This window comes from Babylonia areolata, chromosome 23 (assembly GCF_041734735.1).
Source record: "Babylonia areolata isolate BAREFJ2019XMU chromosome 23, ASM4173473v1, whole genome shotgun sequence".
Lineage (NCBI taxonomy): Eukaryota > Metazoa > Mollusca > Gastropoda > Neogastropoda > Buccinidae > Babylonia > Babylonia areolata.
Window position 1 is genome coordinate 39,653,668 of NC_134898.1, and position 16,622 is coordinate 39,670,289.

At 43.3% G+C, this 16,622-nt stretch overlaps 1 long non-coding RNA gene across 1 annotated transcript; it reads right to left on the bottom strand.

The window, feature by feature from the left end:
• Positions 1–1,090: 1,090 nt before the first annotated feature.
• LOC143297730 (uncharacterized) lies at positions 1,091–9,733 on the bottom strand. The gene is made up of 3 exons (XR_013057302.1): positions 9,600–9,733; positions 2,992–3,201; positions 1,091–1,563 (listed from the first exon to the last, which is right to left on the bottom strand). It is a non-coding gene; the product is annotated as an uncharacterized LOC143297730 (long non-coding RNA).
• Positions 9,734–16,622: the final 6,889 nt, after the last annotated feature.

Below are 16,622 nucleotides of genomic sequence, written 5' to 3' on the forward strand. Positions count from 1 at the left end.
AGAGACAGACTGGAACCCTGTCCATCTGCCGCGACCAGAGGCCATCAGGGTGCACACACTTATTATTGATGATTATCGGATGGGTCAAGTCAAGGCCACCCGGCGTACGAACTCTGTTTCCGTGAATTAATTAACGCACACACGCACGCGCACGTGCAGCATAGAACTGAAGTACTGAACTGACCCCCCCTCACCCCCCACCCCCGCCCCCCAGTCCCCTCCCCACGCCTCCTCCCGACCCCCCCGACTCCCCTCCCCCCACCTCCTCCCCCCCCCACACACACACACCCTCCTGTCCCCCGAGCACCATAGCAATGGGAAAAGGTCACCTGTCACATGTATGGGTGTGTGTGTGTGTGTGTGTGTGTGTGTGGAGAGTGGTAGGGGGAAACTGCGGGTTGGGAGGGAGGATGGGGGGGAGGGGTAACAGTGTGTGTGTGTGTGTGTGTGTGTGTGTGTGTGTGTGTGTGTTGCGCGCACGTGCTTGCATGCGTCGTGCGAGCGCGCACGTATATCATGTCAGTGAGGGAGGAGGGGCCTTTAGCGTGGCTTTATTTGGCGAAGGCCGCCGTGCTGTGAGAGGGTGGATGAGTGAGTGAGTGAGTGCGTGAGTGAAAGAGAAAGACACAGACCCAGAGATGATAGGAATTTTGTTTGTTTGCTTTTTTTTGTTTTTGGTTGTTGTTTTTGTTTGGGGGATTTTTTTTTTTCAAAACTGCGGTTGCGATCGTTTTGTGGAATGTATATTCATACCAATTCATTCACACTTTTATTCATATTCACACAAAGTAGGTGTAGATGCGTCTCGTTGTGTGTGTGTGTGTGTGTGTGTGTGTGTGTGTGTGCCAATGCATATCCATACAAAATTCATGCCCATTTTCATTCCTATTCACACAAAGGAGATGCTTCAGGAGACTCCTTGGCATCTCTGCCTCCAACAACAACAAGGGCCACGTGACAAACGAAGAAGTAAAGGAAAACCATCAGACAACACGTTGGTTGGTCGAATATGAAGACCTCCCTGACCACAGTGAAAATAAAAAAAAAAAAAAAAAAAAAAGGAAAAGAGATGGAATGGCCACGTGACAAGACCCAACGGTCTCTCCAATTCAGTTTCAGTTTCAGTAGCACAAGGAGGCGTCACTGCGTTCAGACAAATCCATATACGCTACACCACATCTGCCAAGCAGATGCCTGACCAGCAGCGTAACACAACGCGCTTAGTCAGGCCTTGAGAAAAAAAAAAGGTGAATAAATAATAGATAAGCTTACATAAATAAATAAATAAATAAATAAATAAATAATAATTATGATATAAAAAAGGGGGTCTCTCCAAGACAGGGAACAGTTACAAGTTACAGCTGTAGGTGGCCAGTCGCATTCCTCGGTTCTAACTTTTTGACAGTTACACGTGACTAAAACGTTTAATGCCTTACGTTGACCGAACTACGCCATTGGTCAGTTCCATACTACACACAGTTAGTAGCAGGGCGGGTTACGACGACCATACTAGGTAGGTAGGTAGGTAGGCTCTTCCGTCCGAGCGATGCAACTGGCTCCAGGCTGCAGGAAAAAAAAAAAAAAAAAAAAAGGAGACGCGGCGGACAGTGAAAGAAAATAGGCACACAACAAAATCACTCTGTGTGGACAGAGAGAGGAGCTTTTGTTTGAAACTCAAGGCCCTATATTTTGTATTTTGTATTTCTTTTTATCACAACAGATTTCTCAGTGTGAAATTCGGGCTGCTCTCCCCAGGGAGAGCGCGTCGCCATACTACAGCGCCACCCATTTTTTAATTGTTTTTGTATTTTTTCCTGTGTGCAGTTTTATTTGTTTTTCCTATGGAAGTGGATTTTTCTACATAATTTTGCCAGGAACAACCCTTTTGTTGCCCTGGGTTCTTTTACGTGCGCTAAGTACATGCTGCACACGGGACCTCGCTTTATCGTCTCATCCGAATGACTACCGTCCAGACCACCACTCAAGATCTAGTGGAGGGGGAGAAAGTATCGGCGGCTGAGCCGTGATTGGAACCAGCGCGCTCAGATTCTCTCGCTTCCTATGCGGACGCGTTACCTCTAGGCCATCACTCCACATATACCACCTCATGACCGTCAGAACTGGGGAGTGTTGGTGATGCGTTTACAGTGCTACAGTGCAGCGACCCCCCCCCCCCCCCCCCCTCAACGCCTCCCCCCCCCCCCCCCACACCCACCCCCGTCCCCACCCCCTCCTCCACGTCAAAACCAGACTTCGGGACCAGTGACATATTAATACATACTAAAGCACACACACACACACACACACACACACACACACAAACACACACACACACACGCACACACACACACACACACACACACACACACACAGACACACTACCTAATAATGACCTAAATACAACGCGTCCGCCTAGGAAGCGAGAGAATTTGAGCGCGCTGGTTCGAATCACGGCTCAGCCGCCGATACTTTCTCCCCCTCCACTAGATCTTGAGTGGTGGTCTGGACGTACGCTAGTCACTCGGATGAGACGATAAAGCGAGGTCCCGTGTGCAGCATGTACTTAGCGCACGTAAAAGAACCCAGGGCAACAAAATGGTTGTTCCTGGCAAAATTATGTAGAAAAATCCACTTCCATAGGAAAAACAAATAAAATTGCACACTGGGGAAAAAAGGGGGGCGGGGGGGGGTTGGGGTTGGGGGGGGGGGGGGTCGCAGCTGTAGTGCAGCGAAATCTGTTGTGATAAAAAGAAATACAAATACAAATACCTACACACACATTTACAGTTACAAAAGTTGACCAAAAAAAAAAAAAAAAAAAAAAGAAAAAAAAGAATACTTAGATAAATAGATTAATGAATAAGTGATTGGATTAAAAAAAAAATAGATAAGTAAATAAACAAGCAAATAAATAGATATACCAAATCAAACACCTCTCGCTCGATCCTCTTAAAAGTTTTAATCGAGTTGAAAGTATTGAAAATAACCTACCTGTATGAAAAAGCAGACGAAATCGCCAGTTTCGCGGTGAAGCAGAAGTTAGTTGGGAAGACAGACAACTGTCTGCAGTGACTCCATGGGTTATTCCTCTTGACCAGCGGTGGTCAGTGTTCTGGCGATGTCTCCAGTGCAGTCACAAATTAAAATTAAACTCCTTGTGGTGTCCTTGGTCACGTGAAAAACGTCAGCCCGCAGTTATTTCTGTAACACATCATTGTGGTTGACATTAGCTTGGTTTGAAAGTGAGTGTGTGTGTGTGTGTGCGAAAGACAGACTGAAATAGGCAGATACACAGAGAGAAAAAATAATAACAATACAACTACTACTGCTCCTCCGCCTTCTCCTGCTCCTCCTCCTCCTCCTACTACTACTGTTACGAAGAAGAAGAAGAAGACGACGAACAAATTTAATATATTTATAGCGCTGATTGCTCTCACACCCAATGTTGATAAGCAATCGTGTATACGAGGTTCACTGTATATAACTAGAAATGACAGGTAGTACATCACAAACAGGACTTCACCTGCACACACACACACACACACACACACACACACACACACACACACACACACACACACACACACACACACACATACAGAAACCCTCTGACCAGTCTGTGAAGAACCTCGAAACACACACACACACACACACACACACACACACACACACACAACACAACACAACACACTTAAAACTACCCACTCAAACTGACCCGGTTCGACTCTATCTTTCAAACCTATCTTTCAAAGGAAGCTGACTTAATCCAGGCTCCTGCTCTTAACTCTTTACGGATCGATTTCCAATCACCTTGATCACTGACTCACACACCCCTCCTCCCGGCAACCGAGGATTAAAGAGTCGATTTGGAAACTGTCAGCGCCCATGGCCCGCAGACACAAATATCGTGCCATTTGTCTCCCTTCTCTTCGGCGACGCCAAAGTCAGACTGTTCTTTGTTAAAAGTGACCCCCCCCCCCCCCCCCCAACCCCCCTCCCGATCAAACCTGACCTGCCTGGAGTTTATTTTTTTTTTATTCTACTTATATATTTTATTCATTTATATATTAATTTATGTATCTGTGTATTTATGTTTTTTATTTATTCATTTATTTATCTGTGTATTTATGTTTTTTTTTTTTTGTTTTTTACTTTTTTATTTATTATTATTATTTATTTATTTATTTATTTATTATTTTGGTAATCAGCAATGTCTTAAACAATTTTTTGCATAAAAAAAATAGTGTATTGCATGGTATCGCAGGTCATTGTATTGCATTCCATCGCATTGTATGGTGTTGTGTTGTGTTGTGTTGTGCTTTATTTTTCACTGCACTCTACACTGGACTGTATTACTCATCAATATCATCATAATCCAGTGACTCCCATTTTTCATTAGAAAAAAAAAAGAAGAAAAAAAAACTGTATCAGCCATGGATGTACATATTTGACCAATCAAAATGGATGTTATATCCACAGAAGATCGCAAGTGACAACTCTTCCGTTACCATGGGTTCTTTCTTTTTTTTGTTTTTTTTTTCTTTCTTGTGCTGCATACATGTCGCCCAGGGGGACGTCCGTTTTATCGTTCCGCCTAGCAGACGTATGTCTACCCAACCATCTGGCCAAGGTCCTACAGAAAGGCTAATCCCGGTCCTTCCGAGACACGAACCCAGGACGCTCGCTACCTAAAAGTGTGTCATGGTTTTTAAACCACCGTTCACGCAACCACACTCCGCTTTCAGAGTTTGCCGGGCATCTTCGTGTTTCCATAACGCACCAAGCACTGACACGGATTTGGGGATATAATTATAACGTGCTGTATCGGATATTCCGCATGTGTGTATTTACTAAGGGATTCACGCATTAGAATTACACATTATGTTGATTTGGGGGATTTCGGAAAAAAAAAAAACAACACCCAAATCTCTTCAACTCAGCACGCGGAGCAAGGAATCGGATCGAGGAATATCCTGCTGCTGTTGCTTTCTTATTTATTTATTCATTTATTATTCCTTATCATTATTACCATCATCATTTTTTTCCTCGAGGTCTGAGTCCGTTGGGTTACTCTACTGGTCAGCCATCTGCTAAGCAGATGTGGTGTGGTGTATATAGCTTATTTTGTTCGAACGTAGTGACATCTTATTGAGTAACTGAACTAAGCTGGCCTGAACCGTTGTCTTTTCCAGAACATAGACGAAGTGGGGACATAGTAACCAGGATCACCCATTTAGTGATTTAGCGATAGTCGAACCGGCAATAGGGGTATCAGGGTCATGTCCTACTGTAGCGTTCTAAACCATTGCAATGTGGAGGCATATAAGAAATGACATGTTGCGGTGTAGTCGACATTCCTAATCAAGAAACAGGCACACCACGACGCGAATGACCTATACCAGGAACCTGAACCGACACTTGTCGTCTCAAGACGCCATCTTTTGTTGTTGTTGTTGTTGTTGTTATTGTTTATACACGGTTTGCGGGACCAAAAACAGAAAGAGCAAAATGGCGGCACGTTAGTTTAGTGACTGAATCCGCATCAAAACTGAGTTCAAAACAGGAATAGAAAACTACTGAAAATGGGTTACAACATCTACTAATGGTAACATCATTAATTTCATCTATGCACAAAAATTGCCCGTGAAATGGGCCTCCTGAATTTAGGTCGCAAAAATAGGACTTTATCGCGAATCGGAATGACACCAGGCCAGTGAAAGTCCAACACTCTGACCGCTTGGTTATATATCAAGACAAGACAAGATGTGTTTATTTCCGGATACCCCGTGGGTACGCGTGAAAATGTTACACATTTTATGTTACTAATACAAATATTGGTCACATTTGATATTCTGCTCTTTTTTTTTCTTTTCTTTTTTTTTTTTTTTTTTTTTTTTTTTTTTAACAATGGCCATACCAACTGTTTGGTTAAGACATACATTTTTGAGGAAGAAAAAATAAGAAGAAAAAAGTAACATACAAAAGATACAGCATTGTATATACAATGTATACATGCGAGAAGTGAGTGGGCATTTATCCCAACGCAATTAGAACAAATTCACTGTACTGAAAAACACAAACACAAAAGCCAACAAACAAACTCACACAAAAAAACAAAACAATAACAAAAAGCGAACAAACAATTAAGCATGTTTACTCAGAGAGATGCTTCATAGTGGAGTGATGGCCTAGAGGTAACGCGTCCGCCTAGGAATCGAGAGAATCTGAGCGCGCTGGTTCGAATAACGGCTCAGCCGCCGATATTTTCTCCCCCTCCACTAGACCTTGAGTGGTGGTCTGGACGCTAGTCATTCGGATAGGACGATAAACCAAGGTCCCGTGTGCAGCATGCACTTAGCGCACGTAAAAGAACCCACGGCAACAAAAGGGTTCTTCCTGGCAAAATTCTGTAGAAAAACCCACTTTGATACGAAAAACAAATAAAACTGCACGCAGGAAAAAATACAAAAAAATGGGTGGCGCTGTAGTATAGCGACGCACTTTCCCTCGGGAGAGCAGCCCGAATTTCACACAGAGAAATCTGTTGTGATAAAAAGAAATACAAATACAAATACAAATCTATGTAGTTAGATCAGAAGGCATTCGTCATGATTTTCAGGAATGTAGTTAGGTGGGTCAGCAATCGTTTGTTTGTACTTGTGAATAATGAACGGAATCTAAAAACATTTGTTGTTGTTTTTCAGTAAAAGTTTGGCAAATGTATTCTTCTTGCCTCTTCAGACGTTGAACAATCAAAGAGATACTGTAATTCGTTCCCACGGTCTAGACGTTCTCACTTTGTACATTATATGTTCTTCATAGGGGATATTTACTAGTCGCCTCAGTACGGCCAGTCCTCTCTTCTCATCTACACAGAATCCTCGGATGTCCAGTGGGATTCTGAATGACCCAACCTTTAGCTTCCGTCGTCAGAACTGTGGTATTCTTTGTCAACATTCACCTCTTCAGTATAAGAGCGTTCTGCTTGCAATATTTTGATGATGGTAATTGGGATGAAACGCTGTTAACGTCGTCTCTTTCGCCGTTCGTATGGAGAGAGTTAATGATTTAACGTCATGAGTTTCGCAAAAAATGTATAAGCCTGTACTTCTGGCAGAACTCTGAGATAGTTTTTAAAAACAAACAAATGCTTACACAGTTTTTAGTTACATCTTTTTCCCCATGTAAATCAGAGAACCAGTTTTGCAGATATATCGCGCTCGTGGGGTCGGCATTCCACAATGAAAAGGTTTCGGTTGGCGATTTCACCAAGCTTTCGCTTCTGCATTCCCGTGCAGGTCAACGCTGCACTTAATTTCTGCCGCGCTAAGTTCACTTGATCGCCAGTCACACTTCGTCAAGCTTCTGCTGCTGCTCCTGGTCATTTCAAAGGTGTGTGTGTGACTGGCCACCCAAGGTGCAGAGAACGAGTGAGGCTTTGTTCTGCTTCGTAGTTAGTGAAACGAAAATGTACAGTTGTAATATAGCAAGTTCGTACGTAACATTGGGAAATGTCTAATTTTGTCCGACACTTTTTTTTTTCTGGAGGTGCGCGCGCGCGCGCGTGTGTGTGTGTGTGTGTGTGTGTGTGTGTGTGTGTGTGTGGTGGGGGGGGGGGAGGTAACTTTGCTATTTGCACTATGTTCGCGAGTTGAGCATATTAATTTTTGGGGGTTGTTCTATACAGTGTTGTAATCCTCTATGTTACAGTTGGAGTTAAAAGTTTATAAAAAAAAAAAAAAAGATAACTAAAAACTGAATAATCTCCCAGTTTGAGTGATGACCTTTTCTTTCATTTTTCCTTCTTTTTGACACTGTGATGTGCTTTAAAAGTGTTGCTGCTCACTGTCTGTCTTGATGTTTGGATTCCTATCGAGGATGGTGCCACTCTGTGGTTTAAAGAACAAGAGAAAAAAACTGACTGACCCATAGCCATTCAAGGCCATCATCACACGGGGCAGTGAATTCACATGTACTGCATCCAGGGCTCGGTTCGGTAGGCGGGGCCCAGTCCTCTCATTCAGCCGTTTGAACCTTCCCCATACCAAAATCAGGTTCGCGTTCACCCGTGGGTGTGGTAAAGAAAACACATGTTTTAGAGTTATGCATGCGTGCAAATGACTGGTGTGAAAACGTTTTGATTTGTCTCTGCACAAGATTCAGCGCTATATAAATACTATTAATATTAAAATTATTATTTTATTAAAACTGCATTTTCCCATAGACAACCCTCATGTTTCCGTGGGGTTCTTTTACGTGCACTAAGTGCATGCTGCACACGAGACCTCGGTTTATCGACTCATCCGAATGACTAACGTCCAGACCACCACTCAAGGTCCAGTGGAGGGGGAGAAAATATCGGCGACTGAGCCGTGATTGGAACCAGCGCGCTCAGATTCTCTCGCTTCCTGGGCGGACGCGTTACATCCAGGCCATCACTCCACTCAACTTAGGAGAGGAGAATTGGGGGAAACTGGGTGGATCAAACACACAATGGGTGAGTTATGGCCACGAACACAGTACGACGCACGTATGGAAGGAGGGTGGTTATTAGATGTCTGAATAGGGGGCGCTGTGGGAGAACCAGTCAGGCGTTGGACTTCTGACCCAGTGTTCACCAGTGACCGGGGTTCGAGTCCCCGTGTCAGAAGGGCGCAATAGCCGAGTGGTTAAAGCGTTGGACTTTCAATCTGAGGGTCCCGGGTTCGAATCACGGTGACGGCGCCTGGTGGGTAAAGGGTGGAGATTTTTACGATCTCCCAGGTCAACATATGTGCAGACCTGCCAGTGCCTGAACCCCCTTCGTGTGTATACCGCAAGCAGAAGATCAAATACGCACATTAAAGATCCTGTAATCCATGTCAGCGTTCGGCGGGTTATGGAAACAAGAACATATCCAGCATGCACACCCCCGAAAGCGGAGTACGGCTGCCTACATGGCGGGTTAAAAACGGTCATACACGTAAAAGCCCACTCGCGTATATATACGAGTGAACGTGGGAGTTGCAGCCCACGAACGCATGGTGTTATGTCCTTGGGAAAGACACCTTTTCACCCACATCCTCGTCCCCTCACGCAAATGTGAATGAGCAGTCGATTTGGGTTATAGGGTGGGGAGGTGGGGTGTTAATTAAAACGGCTGCTTTTCCTCACTCCAAGAGTCCTTGACTTCAGTCGGGGGACGTTTACAAAACGGCAGGAAGGAGAGGACTGGGCCCCGCCTTTTCTATATCTATGCCGAGCCCTGGACACAATGGGAGTGAATTCACTCTCCTGGTAGCTGCAAGGACTAGGGAACGTTTAGTAACCTTTAAAAAAAACAACCAAACAAACAGACAACAACAACAAAAAACTACCAACCTTTCCATTCAAAATTTCACGGATATACTCACAACAAAAAGATAGACAAGAAAACAACAACAACAACAAATAAACACAAAAATTCAGAAAAAAAAACCACATCTATGGAACACTTTTATATACGTTGCCTTAGAGTCACATCAATAACATTTATAATGTATATCTTTACATGTGTCCACGCACACACACACGAAATGGAATCCCCAGGGCACACGGAAGAGAGGAAAGCCAAGAATCACCTGGCGACGTAACCTAGAGGCAGACACCAAGAAGATGGGGCACACCTGGAGACAATTAGAAAGGGCAGCCCAGGAGAGAGGACTCTGGCGGACTGTTGTGAGCGGCCAATGCTCCGGGGGTGGAGTGATGGGCATAACTGAACTGATTGAACACACACACACACACACACACACATACTAACCTTCCAATATATGTGCAGTAGATAAATCGTGTGGTGTGTGTGAGAGAGAAAAACTCCGGGGAGAGGTTCTGACTGGAGTGTGTGTGTGTGTGTATGTGAGCATAGCCCATGTCCGGCCTGACGGGTGTCACACAGGGTGTCACAAGGGAGCAGTCCTGATACGGCTGTTAGGGAGCTGTCGCTGACTACATGACTACTGCATAGTTATCAGTTGGTATCGGTGTACTGCCTGTCTCTGTCTCTCTGTCCCTGTCTCTGTCTCTTCTTCTCTGTCTCCCCTGTCTCTCTCTCTCTCTTGCTATCTTGTGTTTGTCTATCTTTGTCTCTCTCTTTGTCTTTATTCTCTCTCTCTCTCTCTCTCCCTATGCCTGCCTTTCTATTTTCTCTGTGTGTGTGTGTGTGTGTGTGTGTGTGTGTGTGAGGACAGATTGGAAGTATAAGCTGCGCATAAAATTTTAATCCTTGAATAAAAAACGTTTTGAGTTCTGAGTTATGTCTGTCTGTTTGTTTGTCTGTCTGTCTGTCTGTCTGTCTCTGTCTCTGTCTCTGTCTCTCTCTCTCTCTCTCTCTCTCTCTCTCTCTCTCTCTCGTCCACCTACTCACTCTCCTAATTCTCTCTCAGGACAGATTGGAAGAATAACCTGTGCATGAAATTTTAGTCCTTGAATAAAAAAGCATTTTGAGTTCTGAGTTCTCTCTCTCTCTCTCTCTCTCTCTCTCTCTCTCTCTATATATATATATATATATCTCTCTCTCTCTCGGGGGGTGAGTTCAGGTTCACGGACCTGGTAAGACGCGGATTCGGAGCTCTCCCAAAAAATTGTTATTATTTTTGTTAATTGCGTCTTTTAAAACAAGATCCATCGATAAGAATGGAATCAAGTTCTTTTGATGTCATCAACGAACAAAATATTCAAAAATTACTTCAATCGCAAAAGCAGGATTTTGAAAATTTACTTTACAAAGTTTTGGACTGTCGTCTTCCAGCAGTGACACAGCAAATTTCAGCCAACCTAGAAAAGGCAGTGTGTGAGCTAAAAAGCGAAATGCACGAGCTGCGTGCCAAGACATCATCACTTGAAGAAACGGTGACAACTGCTGTTCATGAAACATACCTCGCAAAGCAAGCTGTGAGCCGGTTGGAAGGCAGTTTGTCACAAGCCACAGCAAAACTGTCGGACAAGATAGAAAAACTTGAAATGTTTTCGAGACGTGAAAACCTGAAGTTTTTCAATGTTCCTCGAACATCCAGCCCCGAGTCGTACCACGAATGCGTGACGGCCGTTCTCAGTGTGTTGGAAGGGACAGTGCCAGGTAAAGTGTGGTGCCGTGATGACATCGTACGTGCACACAGACTCGGACACTACAACGACAATAATAGCCGCCCTCCGCCGATGATTGTCAAGTTCACACGATGGTCAGACAAAATGGCAGTCTTGACACAGGGTAAAGCTGCTCTGCGGAGAAAAGACGTAAGCGTGGCTGCAGATCTGACAGACAGGCAGAGAGAAACCATCAAAGATTACCGTCACCAAGGTATGCACGCATACTACAGAGGGAACAGGCTGGTTGTGGAGGAACAGAAGCGGCCACACATTTCTCAGCGGCAGCGGGGACACGGGGACCACGGGGGACGCGCCCAGCACGACACCAGGGCCTACTACAACACCGGCAGCAGCACCGGCACCAGTGACCGAGGAAACCTCAGAGAGCGGGGTGACGGGCCGACATCTGAGCCACACCACGGATACTGGTACCCTGACCAGCGGTACGACGACGGACCATCAGCCGACTTCTACAGGAGGTACGGGGGCGAGAGTTGGAATCATGACGGGAGTGAGATGCAGGATTGGAACTACTATGTCCAGCCATACCCCCACTATGCTTCTATGCATCACTTCCCACCATTGCCATCAACACGAAACGTCAACGTCATCAGTGTTCGGTCTGACAACACTAACGTGACTCAAACAGGTAGTATGAATGATACTATGACACAGGGACACAGTACTTCACAAACATCTACCGAGACAGACAAAGAGACTGCCAAAGGAACTGACAGAGACTGAAAAAGAGATTGACGAAAGCAAAGACAATACCCTCACTAAAAACACAGAGAAAACATCTGCTGCGGACAACGAAGTTTACGTATGCGGACAACAGATATCTGACAGTGACACGCCCTCCGTGACAGTTACTGTTACTGACGTTACCGTCACTGACAATCAGCCACATTATACCGCACAGAACGACACGGAAACAAACAACGAGCAAAACACAAAACCACAACAAACTTGTGAGGCAACGAGACAAACTGACTATAGCAACACAAACACAGCAGAACAGGTAGATGACGTGACAGACCACTCGGTGACGGAACCACACACACAGCCAGCAACAGAACGCAACAGCCAAGACAAGGCCACATCAGTGCACGAGCCACGGAGCTCCAGAGACAGAAGTGCACGTGACGCGCCGGCAGCTCGGCTGAGAAGTGCCTCGTGTACAGCAACCACAACTAAACGACAAACTACCATTCAGGAAGCAACAGGTAGAACCACAAAACAAAATAACCAATAGGGATTCGGCCAGGCTCATGTCACGAAGAATATTAACTTTGTCACATATAATATTGAAGGGCTTTCCCATGTGTATAACCATGAATTACGATCTTATATCAATAATTTTGATTTTTGTCTTCTTGTAGAAACGTTTACAACTCGGTTTCCAGAACATTTGTTCCCAGATTATGATGCTTTTGTTCTGCCGGGTGTTAGACTCTTGGATGGTATAACTGCAAGACTGTCCGGAGGTTTGACACTCCTTGTGAAGAAAGATTTTTCCAAGTATGTTGAAAAAATAGATGTGGAGTATGACAACATCATAGCAGTAAGACTGTCCAAAGATATGTTTGGCACAGAATTGCCAGTAATGTTACTTGGTGTGTATTTACCACCGAGTACTTCTGACTATTATTGCAATACAGAGATATCAAATGGTGTTGCTATTGTAGAACAATGTATTATGGATTTGATAGAGTGTTATGGAAATATGTCTTTTCTGTTACTTGGGGACTTTAATGCACGCACTGGGGGTGAAAATGCAATAGAGAATGATGATATAGAGGTAGATGTGTTACTAGACGATGATAGGGAATACAAGGTATATCGCTCATCAAAAGATAACATTCAGAATGACTTTGGTAAATATCTATTGAATCTTTGCAGTTCTTTTGATCTTTCCATTGTAAATGGTACTATCAAAGAAGACATTGATTTTGGTAACTACACTTACATTTCTTCTACAGGATGCAGTATTGTTGATTATGTCATAGTATCACGTTGTTTGTTAAATTCTTGTGTTTCCCTGAATGTTAGACCAAGGATTGAATCAAAACACATGCCTGTAGAATTTGTCATGCACTGTCAAGCAGATATAGCTGCATTATGTCGTACTCAGAGTACTTACCAAGTTGAAAAACTAGTTTGGGACCAAGAAAAAACCGAGGAATTTAAAGAAAAACTGGGGTCTGGTGAATTTAAAATCCATTTGGAACGAGCTTCTTACCTGGTGAATCATAATGTTGATGAAGCCTTACAAATTTTTAATGATGCGTTGCTTTCTGCTAGTGATTGTATGAGAAAAAACATTACCATAGGAAATGTACGAACCGACCCGTGGTTCGACCAGGAATGTAACCAACACAGAAGAGTTCTCCGTCACGATTTGAGACAGTACTACAGACTTAAGGATGACAATTTAACTATTAGAACTGCGTATAACCAGAAACGCAGGGAATACAAAGAGCTCTTACGGCTGAAAAAGAAAACCCATCGTAAAAAAGTGTTGAACGCACTGCATGAGAAAGTTAATAATCCTACTGGATTTTGGAGCAAACTCAAATCATTTTCAGGCAGAAAATCTGGTGAAAATAACGTAAGTATAGATGAGTGGTATAAATACTTCTCTCAGGTTTTTCAGTCTCAGGCGAACAATGACCTGTCAGACAATGTAGACAGCCAGTCTGAAGAACCTATCAGTAACGAGCAAAGCCAACTCAACACTGATTCACTTGACTGTGACATTACTGAAAGTGAAGTCTATGCTGCAGTTCGTTCCTTGAAAAACGGCAAGGCAGCGGGCCCTGACGGGATCATTGGAGAAATCTTTAAAAATTCTATCACTGTGATTGCTCCATTTTTGGTCCTCTTGTTCAATCAACTCTTCTCTTCTGGAAGTTATCCCCTACAGTGGTCGGAAGCTATCATCCATCCTATATTTAAAAAAGGTGACAAAAATTTACCAGATAATTATAGAGGGGTATCCCTGTTGAATATATGCAGTAAACTGTACAGCCATGTATTAAACGAACGATTAAATAAATGGATTGAACGTAACAATATCATTAACGACTGTCAAGCCGGTTTTAGAAAGAAATATAGCACAGTTGATCATGTTTTTACATTATTCGCCATGGTTCAAAAGCAATTGTTGCTGCACAAAAAATTATATGTTGCTTTTATCGACTTTAGAAAAGCCTTCGATTCTGTTGTCCGTATAAACTTATGGAAAATTCTAAAGAAAAGGGGAATTAATGGGAGAATGTACCAAGCCATTACAAGCATATATAACATTGTGAAAGCAAGAGTTAGAGCTGGCAGTGAACTTAGTGATTCATTTATGTGTCCTTCAGGGTTAAAGCAAGGAGAGGTATGTAGTCCAGTTCTGTTTTCCCTCTTTATAAACGAATTAGCAGAAGAAGTCATTCAGAAAGGTAAACATGGTATTCAACTTATTCCTGATTTATTAGAAATCTTAATTCTTATGTTTGCTGATATTATTTTGATTTCTGACTCGATTGTAGGCCTCCAGAATCAGTTAAATGTTCTGTTCGAGACAGCAAAGAAACTTGGGCTGATAGTTAACTTAGAGAAATCAAATGTTGTTATATTTAGAAATGGTGGCTATATCTCCGAAAAGGAAACGTGGTTTTATGGCCAGAACAAGCTTACAGTTGTTAACATGTATAAGTACTTAGGAATTATCATGTCCACCAGACTTTCCTTCACGCACAGTTTGAATGACATGGCAAGTCGAGCGAAGAAAGGAGTCATTACTATATTTAGATTGCTGTGGTCATTAGGAGAAAAATCACCTACTATACTCTTCAAACTTTTTGATGCTCAGATCCAACCAATACTTAGTTATGGGGCTGAGGTTTGGGGAATCATTGCAAATGTTGACACTGTGGAAAAGGTACACCTTTTTGCTTTGAAAAGATTCTTGAATATTAGTTTAAGAACACCTAACATAATGGCATATGGAGAACTTGGACGGTTCCCACTGTATGTTAATCTATACCTAAAGAGCATTAAGTATTGGTTGAAAATTTTGAAAATGCCGCCCCATCGCTTACCACACAAAGCTTATAAAATGCTATTATACTACCATTACAGTAATAAGAACACTTGGGCATCATCAGTCTGCTTTTTCTTATATAAATTTGGCTTTGGGGAGGTCTGCGAAAACCAAGGGGTCGGTAACGAAAATGAATTTTTAAAAGTCTTGAGAAATAAGCTAATTGATGAATACAAAACACAGTGGTCTTCTGATATGCTGCACAGTGAACGTTTTCAATTCTATAGAACATTTAAAAGTGATCTTATTTTATCTCCATACTTACAATTAGTAAATCATTTGCGAGCCAGAGTCAGTCTGATCAGAATGCGACTGGGTGTGTCTGAATTGTATGTCCATAAGTTGCGTTTCAGAAGGAACTTGTCAGTAAATCAGCTGCTTTGCCCATTCTGTGAATTTCAAATAGAAACTGAAACTCATTTTGTCCTACAATGTCCAAAGTACCTGGATTTAAGAGAACAGTATATCCCTGCCAAATATTATAATTATCCATCACAATTTAAGCTGACAATGCTATTTGCATCAGAATGTAAAACGTTGGTCATCCGCCTCGCTCTGTTCCTTGAGAAAGCTCTGAAAGTCCGTCGTATGTATCTGTTGGATTGATAAGTATGTCATCAATACTTACATGAGTGTGTGTGTGTGTGCGTGCGTGTATATGCGCGAGTGCATAGGTGTGTGTGTATTTAAATGTGCATGTATGTACGTGCATAGCTGTGTATATGTGTACATATACACGAGTTTGGATAACTATGTGCAAATGTTCAAATTATGTAATATGGTTTTTGATCATAACTTGCGTGACCTTGCAGGGAATCATTCATCTGATGTGACTATGAATTTGTAACCACCCTCAATGACATGGGCCAGTGGCCTATTCATTAAACCATTCAGTGTTCATTGTTCAGTGTTCTCTCTCTCTCTCTCTCTCTCTCTCTCTCTCTCTCTCTCTCTCTCTCTCTTCCACCTCCTCACTCTCGTCTCTCTCTCTGTTTCAGTGGTCCTTGTTCACACTGATACACTGATAAATGAGAGTTCAACTGAAAGGCACCCTCTTCTGGGTCTCTCTCTCTGCAAGTGTGTGTGTGTGTGTGTGTGTGTGTGTGTGTGTGTGTGTGTGTGTGTGCGCGCGTACGTGTGTGTGTGTGTGTGTGTGCGTGTGTGTGTGTGTGTGCGCGCGCGCGCGTACCTGCAAGCGTGACAGACCACACAGGAGACACAGAGAGAGAGACAGAGAGAGACAGAGAGGCACACAGAGAGAACGCTGAACACTGATAGCGAGAGACAGACAGACAGAGAGACAGACAGACAGAGACAGAGAGAGAGAGACAGAGACAGAGAGAAACACACACACACACACACACACACACACACACACACACACACACACACACACACACACACACACACACACAGACGAGAC